Source organism: Crocodylus porosus, unplaced genomic scaffold (assembly GCF_001723895.1).
Source record: "Crocodylus porosus isolate Cpor-Errol unplaced genomic scaffold, CroPor_comp1, whole genome shotgun sequence".
In the NCBI taxonomy this organism is placed as follows: domain Eukaryota; kingdom Metazoa; phylum Chordata; order Crocodylia; family Crocodylidae; genus Crocodylus; species Crocodylus porosus.
Genome location: NW_017728918.1, coordinates 58,993,871 through 59,003,979, shown reverse-complemented (window position 1 = coordinate 59,003,979; position 10,109 = coordinate 58,993,871).

Here is a 10,109-nt window from a genome sequence, read left to right as displayed (position 1 = left end):
GGAGGGCAATCTATCTGCTCTACCCTCCAGTGCCATCTCGGCAATCCCCAAAATGTGCTCCTTCCATGCCCTTTCCCCACTCTCTTTCTGAAAACAGTGTGGGGAGCAGAGCTGGGCTCTCATCTGAGCACTGCTTCCAGTGCACACAGACAGAAATTAATGAAGGCTCTCTGCTTTGTACCACCTTCATCTGAACCCTCATGCAATGAGGGTTGATATTATTATAGGATCCGGCTCTTTTAAAGCAGTGTACTTTTGCTTGGTCATAGCTGTAGACCACATTCTGGGGCCAGATCAAGCAAAAATTGTCACATCTGTCTGTGCCCACAGAAATTTTCCCAGGACTTTTTTTTTCATTTTACACCAAAACTTGTAACTGGGTAGAGGGAATACCTTTCCTTTGTTCCTACTAGACTACATTCTTAGACTCAACTTTTAAAATTTTTGTTTGATCTTGCAATTTTATACTTAATCATGCCACATTGCACATTTTAAATGTATTCTCCTGAGTTAAAATAACATCAGTGTCTTTGTGGCCAGCTGTGTACAAATAGAAGCACACCTCAAAAACATATGCTCTAGAAATCATTTGCATTTAATCTATAAATCCAGGACATACTTTTGCTACCTCAGATTTGACTGCAAGCAATACATCTTTTTTATATTGTTTCTTTATTTTTATCTAAGTAACTGTGCCTACTTAATCAACAATAAAGACATAATTCTCCAAAGCTTTAATGAGAAAACATTAAAAGGACATGAACTGTGAGAGCTGTACTTTAAAAATATCAGATTACTTTTATAGTAAAATGATTCATTTATTTTAAATTCCCAGGAGCTGATTCTTATCTCAGTGATACTGGTTGAAACCTGTCTGAATTTACACTGGCGTTAGCAAGATCAGAATCAAGTCCAAGTTCTGTAAAATCAGCTATAACTGTTGAATGGGTGGATATCAGCTGTGCTGGAATTCTGATTAACTACTTTGTCTCAAGAGCCCCAGAAGAGATTTATTAGAAACAACTTGCAACTTGGAATGTTTTGTAGGGTTATTAATAGTGTTGCAGTGTTGTAGCCCTGATGATTCAGGAAGGATCGAGGGATTAGGATTTTTTGTGGGTAATATCTTTTATTGGACCGACTGCATGGCTGGGCGTAGTCTAGCTTTTGGATGCTTGCAATAAAAGATACCACTCATAAAAATACTTGCCTGTAGGGTTATTAACATTTTTGAAAAACGGATGATGTTATAAGCAATGTAATGGAAAAATGAAAGTTCTGGGTATAACCAAAAGGAAATCAATATATCTGAAGTTCTAAATGGAACATTTTTATGTACTGCTCTAAGTGTCTCCTGGTTGGAAAGCTTTACACATTATTTGCAAATTCCTGTTGTAGAACAAATTGCAAATACCATCCAATAGCTTTAAGTAGAATTTGCAGTATAGTAAGGGTAAGATTGCATGCTACAATTAATTCTTGTTAAGAGAACTTAAATCCTAAAGATTGCATGTTCAGGCTCATTAACTAGTGCTCAGTGGCCTTTAGGCATCTTAAAGTTTTGCCACTTCAGTAGAGGATTATCAATGATTGGTGTTAACTATCTAGTTTCAAGTCAACTTCTGAACCACTGATGCAAAATGATGAATTTGGAGTCTTCTGCCCCAGTCCCAGCCTTTCCTACTCCCCCACTCCAAGGACAAGGTTTCCACCCTTCTGAACTCTATGATATCTGGAGAGCACCGGGAAGGAACCACGGAGGTCTGGGAGGCTCCTCAGTGACCACCACCTCCTCCACAACCTTCAATGCCCCCCCCCCCAACCCTGAAAAACTTCAGCCATCCATCTGATAAAAGGGGAAACACTGTCCCTTTAAACATGAATAAACAGCTGAGAAGATCACTGGAGAAAAGGTGTTGCTGGCCACAGCCAAAACTTAAGCCCCATTGCCTGAGGGGGCAGGTAGAGGAGGAATCATCCAGCAAGCGGTGAAGGGTCTCAGTCAGGTCACCAGCCTCAGTCAGGTCACCAGCCTCATCTTTATCACCTCCTATGCCACTCCCCCCCCCCCCCCAGGAACCTCCCCATCTTCCCCAGAGGTGGCAGAGTGGGGCTTCTGACTGGAATGGCTGGCTGGCATGCAACCAACCAGCAGTGTGGATTACCAGGCATTCAGGATGCCAGAACATAACCCCTCGCCCCACCAGGAAGGAACCATGGGAAGCCTCCTCATCAGCCCTAGCAGCCCCCACTACACCATACCTGTGCCAGCCCCTCCTCCATCTGCTGGATGACCCCACTTGCAGCCTGTTCTACATCCATATTTTTTCCACCTCTACACTGCTCCATGCTGCTGTGCCTCTAGGCATGCTGCTCCCCCTCCCCCTCCCACCCAGAGCAAGGAGAGCTCATGCATCTGGGCTCAGGCACACCCCGCTCACTAGCCCTCTAGTGGCAAGTCTGAGCATCGAATATTAGAGAGGGTATTAACCCTTAATATGCCATTGATTATTACCTCATTATACGCTCAACATTAATATCCCCTACAATTAGCACTTGCGAACTTAAATGTGTAATCTCATGGAAGCTTCTGTATAATGGAAAAGCTTACCTCAGTGTATTTCTGCTTTACAGCAAAGCTGTGGATACTCCAAGACTAGGTACAGATATTCAAAAAGCCCAAGGCAAAATCAATCCAAGTTATGTGGTTTTCTGCAAATGGTATAATTTAGATTGTTAGCAAAGAAAACACTCATTTGTCCTTGGTAGGGGGCAGGGGCAGGGGGGGAATCTTACACTGGGTTCCACCATTTTTAAGCCAGTCTATGTGCCAAACTTCTGTTTTGTTATGGTGTAACAGGGAGCCAGATGCCTCTGTTACTTAAAAGAGAGAAGCAGCAGCAGGGAAGTTCCCCAGGTGGGGAAAACACTGCACTTGATGAACTGGTTATAGGGGAATAGACAGCCAGGGGGGAAACCAGAAGCTATGAGTGCCTATTGCAGAGCTAGCTGCTCGGCAGTAGTGAAGTAGGTTAGATCCCTGATGCAGGTAACCAGGGCAGTGATAAACTAGTTAGAGCAGCAGTTGCAGAAAGAAGAGCTCTGATGTGAGGTGTCTGTAGCTGGGTGACTGAGATCCTGCCAGACCTGGGAACTGCAAGTAAGGAGCTAAGGGATTGTAGGGAACTAGGACCCGGGGTGCTATATAGCCAATAGGCTGAGAATTTTAGTTATAGCCACTGTCCTTATGTTTTTATGGGGATTGAAAGTGACCAGCAGGAGAGGAAGTAGGTCACATAGTGCCAGAGGGGCCTATAGTGTTTTCAGCCTGCTGGGACCATTACATGGGCAAGTTGCAGCCTAAAGGGCAAAAGCCTGGAGTTAGAAGAATCCTGAAGCTGGGAGAGCTAAGGGCCAAAGCCCAAGAATATGGAACCAGGGCCAGGGGCCCACATCCTGAGAGGGCAAACTGGAGAAAGCCTAAAGCTGGGAGGGCTAAGGCTGTAGCCTAAGAAGCACAAAACCAGGGCTAGGGGGCCAAGAGGGGTGGAGTCTGAGACAGAGAAACCAGGGTGCAAAACGGTGAGACTAGGGCTGCAGTCCAGAAGCCGGGTCCAGTACAGTGAGCTTAGGCTAAGGGCACCAGTGAGAGAAAATGGGAGGTGGCTAAGAAGGCCAAGGCTCTAACAAGTGGGTAGAGGCCTGAGGTGGCTTGATATTGGCTATGGGGGAAAGTGCCCCATCTGTCAGATAACCGGTAACATCTGTGAAGTATGGGCATGGCTGTAAAGGAGGTTGGAGGCCATGAATAGCCCATAAAGCAATAGGTGCCCTGGGGGCACAAATAAACCAGGAGGGCCCACTGAGTTTGAGGTCTGGAGTGAAACTATCACGGTCCAAGAGGGCTCCACTGGCAGGAAGGACTAGCACTTGCTCTAGGACCCTTAGGCTCCTCACTTTTCAAAACCCAATAACTACATCAAGGCATGGCAGGTGGGAGAAGAAAAATTCCTGAGGAACCTGAGCAAGGCAGGAGTTTTAGACACTGTGGGGTGTCATGGCTGCCCTGGGGCTCAGTCTTGTTACATATGAGTACAGACCAGTTTTGTGAGCTGAACTTCTGTTCTGTTGCAGGTATAGATCAGTTTCTGATCACATACCAATAAAAGTATTCCTAGTCTGTACCTAGTTCCACAGCTTAAATACTCAATATAATGCAGAGCATGGAGAGACCCTGTAGGAAGGTGTAGAAGATAACATAAAATGATTTATTTTTCATTGAGAAAGCCGGCCATGTGAACCATGAGCCAGGTATTCTGATATTCTTGCACAATAAAAAACAGAGTGCATCTGTCTTTCAGGGAATTATCTGCCTTCTCTGGTGAATTACAGTGCATAACAAATACATTCCACTCCAGCAGTGAAACTCTGATCCTACTGAAATCAGTGGCAAACATTATCCTCTCATTGTTTGTTAATAGCAAATCTCCCAGGATGCCTCCCTCAGGTTGCTAGGTAGGAACAACATAGTTGCTTTTTGTTTTTTAAAGAGTAACTTCACTCCTTTTCATTGAAATTACTATTTTGAGACCATTGAATTTAGCTACTATAGAATTATGCCTCTGTAACTAAGGCCAGTATCTGATTCTCTGCTAGCTAGAAGAATTACATATGATAGACTAGTGTGAAATCCTAGTACCAAAATTCTCCCAGTCCTTTGATACTTACCAGCTTTCTGGGAGACGTTAGTGTAGCATAAAGCTTAATGCAACTTCCACAGCTGATGCAGACTCTGTAACTGAGCTCACATATGTGAAGGAAATTAACAACCTGGAGAATCTGACCCTTGATTTCTAATTGTGGAATCTAGTCCTATGGAAATCAGACAGTCCTTTCACAGAACTTCAATGTGGGCGAGAACTGGCTTATGATTTTATTAGATCACATTCTTTGTATAAACATACGTATCAGCTGAAGTCAATGGAATTGTATATCCTTCATAATACAAGAACAAGGAAATTGAAATGAAATGATCAGGCATCAGGTTCAAAACAACTAAAAGGAAGCACTTTTAAAACAATGCATAGTAACATGTGGAATTCATTCCCACAACTTTTTTCCCACAATAGTATAACTAGGTTCAAAAAGAGATTAAACAGATGTATAGAGGACAGGTCCTTCAGGAGCTATTGAACACAACAGTTAAGGATATAACCTCACCTCATGACATCCCTAAACTTATGACTGATGGTTACTGAGAGGGTGTGAAAGGGAATAGATCATGCTGTCCTGTTTTTTATAGTCTTGTCTCTAAAATATCCACCACTTACCACTGTTAGGGACAGGATACTGGGCTAGAAGGTCCTTTGGTCTAAGTGTCGCAGTTCTTAGGTTAGTACACTATAGATAAATTTGAATTTGGCCCCAGCTTTCAAGTTATAAATTCACATATTCAAACTGCTGTGGAGAAAAATTAATAGAGATAAAACCCCTTCTACACTTTTTATTATGCAAATTAATTCATCCAGAACAAATATTCTTTTAAAAACACTTGTAAAAAATACTTGTCAAAAGATATCACCCAATCGCCCACACAGATTCTTACCTTTTGTCAAAAAATTGTCTATTGATTACTGGTGGAGGGCAACAAAAAGGGTTAAGTAGCTGAAGAACATGACCTTTATGAGGAGAGGCTGAGGGAACTAGGATCTGGAGAAGAGAAGACTGAGGGGGGATTTAATAACAGCCTTCAGTTACCTGAACAGTAGTTATGAAGAAGATGGTATTAGACTGTTCTCTGTGGGCATTTGTACACATGGCAATCAGCACCATATACACATGATAAAAATTTCCTTTGTGTAGGATCATGCCCCTCACTGCTTCTTTCAGCAAGCACCTGGCAGCTGCAGGAGCCTGCTATAGTCAAAAGCAGCGAGGAGCCTGATCCTTTTTTATTTTTGTGGAGCTCGCCCACCTCTTCTGCAGCAAGGGGGTGAGCTGCCAATGGGCCAAGCAGCTCCTAAGCTTCAGGGGAGCCCAGTCCTTCCCTCCATGGTGGCAGCAGCCCCCAGGGCTGTCCAAGCAGGTTGCTAGTGCACCAGGTGCTGCCCCAGCTCAGAGGCAACACCCAGCTGGATCCAACTCTTCCTGGAGCCCCATGCACTATCCCCACCTCCTTCCCACCACCTGGGACAACCCGGGAACAGGCTGGCTTGCCCCTGGGGCAGTGCAGAAAGGTGGCAGGAGGGTGGCTGACTGTGCTGGTAGTCAGAGAAGGCAGCAGGAATGGTGCATGGGGCACTGGAAGCCCAGGCAGGCTCAGGGAAGCTCAGGCACAGTGGGTTTCCAGCACCCTATGCACCATCCCTACCACCTTCTCCAGCTGCCAGCTGACCTAGCCACCCTCCTTCTGCTTTTCCCCACTGTTTCACAGGCAAGCTAGACCATTCCTGAGTGGTGCCATATGGCAGGGAGGCAGCAGGGACAGTGCAATGGGTGCTGGAAGCTCCAGCAGGTACAAGGAAAGCTGGATCCAGCTGGGTGCTGCTTCTGAGCTGAGGAAACACCCAGCCTGCTAGCAGCACACTCAGGTGGCCTCAGGGGGCAACACCACTGCAGGGGAAGGACTGGGTCCCCTGCAGCTCAGGGGCCGATCAGCCCACTGGCAGCTTGCCCCCTGGCTGTGGGCAGACTCCAGTGGAGAAAATAAAAAGGAATAGGCCCCTTTGCCATAACAGTGATGAAAGCGCCTAAATTGAAACAGTGGGTTTTAATTAAAAATCCATTGTTTCAATGTAGGAGACATAGAATAAAACCCTAAGGACTAAACGCCCACCATGTGTACAAGCACTCAGTGGTGGCAAATAACAGAACAAGAAGCAGTTTGAAGTTGCAGCAAGGGAAATTTAGGTTATATATTAGGAAAAACTTTCACACTAGGAGGGTAGTAAAGCAATGCAGCAGGCTAGTAAGAGAGGTTGTGGAATCTCCAGCCTTAGAGGCTTTTAAGACGCAAGTAGACAAAGCCTAGACATAATGGGGGTCCTCGTTGAGATGACTTTAGGTCCCTTCCAACCCTAATTTTTTATGATTCATTAAAATAAACAAACACAAATCCAAAATGTCAACCACATAGTACAATTTTTGTGGTACTTAAGAGTTGTACCCTGCTACATGAGTCCAAGTGAACCCACAATTAACTCTGAAATAATAAATTCTTGTAAATTTTGAAATCTAAATATGAAAGCAATGTTGATTGACAAACAACTTGACATTATAGGATATTTTTCATTTCAAAATGACTTGCATCAAAAGGATATTTTTGACACCAAGAATAAGGCTATTTAACATGAGTGAAAGAAACTGATGTGAAGAGAAAATTAAAACAAATTACCAAAAACCACTAAGCAAATCAGCAAAAATAAACAAAGTAAATTAAACCAAAGAAGATGAGTTTCCTTTGCCAGCATTTCAGGACGGGTGGTAGTGATTGTAATGTTCAGACTTAAATAAGGTGCTTATTGATTCTCCTCTCTTATGATTTCATTATCGTGGTTTCTGGAGAATTCACAGGAGCAGGGAAGCAAGAGAGATTAAAAAGAAAGAGTTGTTTTGCTGAGTGTTTGTATTATGCTTTGTTCTGGGAGACTGAATATCATTATTGAAAAGGAAGTGTTAAGTTTAGTTCCAACAATCCATATCCTACAGCTGAATCACCAATCTGCTCAGTTTATCAATCTAAATGTTTAATATTAGCAAAAATGTAGGTTTTAATGGACTAGAAGAAAAACATAAAAGCAAGATTTTGACCAGGAGAAAAAAAAGCAGGGATTCTTTCTTGGTCACTGGCTGTGCTTATGATTAGACAAGACATATTAGGGAGAGCCAAAAACAATGGATTGCTAAATCTACTTGAAAACCTCTAATCTGTTACTATGATGATTTCCATGACCCATCTTCTCTGGCTTCTGTAAACAAAGGAAAAGAAGTAGAGCTCTACTAAATCAAGACACATGCAGTGGGACCAAATGACAGAGGGAGAAAGGTCTTTATTTTCTTTGGCTTTTATCCCATGCTGACTCCCTAATAATTCATGCCTGTATGAAGTGGGATTACATATACTAATACATTTTGTGTGAAACTGCAGGATTGAAAACATTTTGTTGGTCATTATCCTTTAGTGAACATCCTAACTGTGTCCTGGATGATCTCAGATATGGAGATCATCTCACCGAGGTTTCACTTTGTTGACTTGACAAGTGCCAGATCAACACTCAAGATCTCAATATTGTGCTGTTAGACAGGAGAGCATGATGCAAAATTATACACACACACACTACACATGCAGCACTATGAGTTCACATACACAAACACATTTCTGTGGCTAGGGGGTGTTTAGGCTAACTCGGTACTCAGGGTGACTTGAGGTCAAGGTGTCTTTGGGGTTCCTTTGGGTCAAGTTGCCCCAGGGTTACTTGAGGTCACTTTGCAGGCCCAGGGTTACACTGGGTCAAGGTGTTCTGGGGTTACTCAGGGTCACTTGGTGCTGGGGTGGAAGTGAGGGAAAAAGCCTGGTGGCAAGGACAAGACAGCAGGAAGCAGGCAGAAAGCTGGGAGATCAGAGCTGAAAGTTGGGAGATCAGGGCTAGAAACAGAGAGGCAGAAAGTTGGGAGACTGGGGCTGAAATGAGGGTCAGAAAGCTGAGAGATTGAGGCTGGAAATGGAGAGGCAGAAGGCTGGGAGATTGCGGCTGAAAGCTGGGAGATCAGGGCTGGAAACTGAGAGGCAGAAAGCTGGGAGACTGGGGCTGAAAGGAGGGGCAGAAAGCTGGGAGATCAGGATGCAGTTAAATGGTCGCAAACAGTAACAATCAATACCAAAATAACAGAACACTATTTACAATATAAAAAGGGGCTTGTTACAATAATGGCATACAAGAACTTAGCTTATCTATGACTACCTCTAACTACTTGTAAGGGAGAGAGGGGGCAGAGAAAGAGTCATAAATGGTTGGGGAAGGGGAGGGATTGTATTTTTGAGTAAAAAAAAAAAGAAAAATCTGGGGGTTTTGCAACAATTTGTTGAATACTTCAGCCATGCATTGCACTTGGTGCCCCAACCACAAACCAAAGAAACTTACTGGCTATTAAGAAGCATGTACAGAAAAATCTAAGCAAAAGTTTTATTCTGAAACTGTTGGTTATCATCCAACATACTGTAATGCAGACTCTTATAGGTTCAAGTAGGTGAAACTCTTTGAGGGGTACAACACATATGACCTCCATGGAACAGTGAGATGACCATGTTACAGTGATCCCAGAAGAAAAATTCTGGGTACAGCCCCTTTACTTGAAGGGACGCAAATTAGCCCATTTAATTCTAATATAAATTTAAATTATTCTTTCACACTTTTTTCCTGAGACAAAAGCTGGGGCTAATAGTGAATGTGGACAACATTTATAAGGCTACTGAAGGTCTGAGAGCTTCTACCCTGTGGCTCCATATATGTACACTATATTTGACAGCTTTAGTCCAAAATGCCCTTACACTTCTGAATGTGCTGGACAACAAAAAATCTATATAGATTGCCACTGAAGCCAACTTCATATGCATACTTGGATGCTCTACATTCAGTGAACCTTGATGGAGTCCAAGCCAGAATAAAATAAATTAGGCCTCATCTTTCTCTTACAAAAAGCAGGCACTCAATACTTTATTAGAATAGCAGTCACTTGCCTTTGGAAACTTCAACAATTTCTGGTTCCTGTGGTTTTACAGTTATAGCCTTTGGAGCCAGGGAAAAGCAGCAGGAGTTCCTCAAACTAGTAGTGGATTAGGGAGGACATGAGGGAAGTTTGTTGTAACACCCTGACTGTCCTTTTCTGGAAAAACTAAGTAATTCCAACTTAGTGGGAGAAGCAACAGGAAAGAGAAGCAGAGGTAGAATGATAAAGAAGAAAGACACATGGCTTGTCAGACTTAAATATTTAAAATATATATATATTGCAAAAACAGTTTAATTCTATTTTTTATCAGTTAAAATAATGAGAGAGGTTCTCCCCATGTCAAAGACACACATATCTTTTCAGCTGCTGCTCAGCAAGCTTAG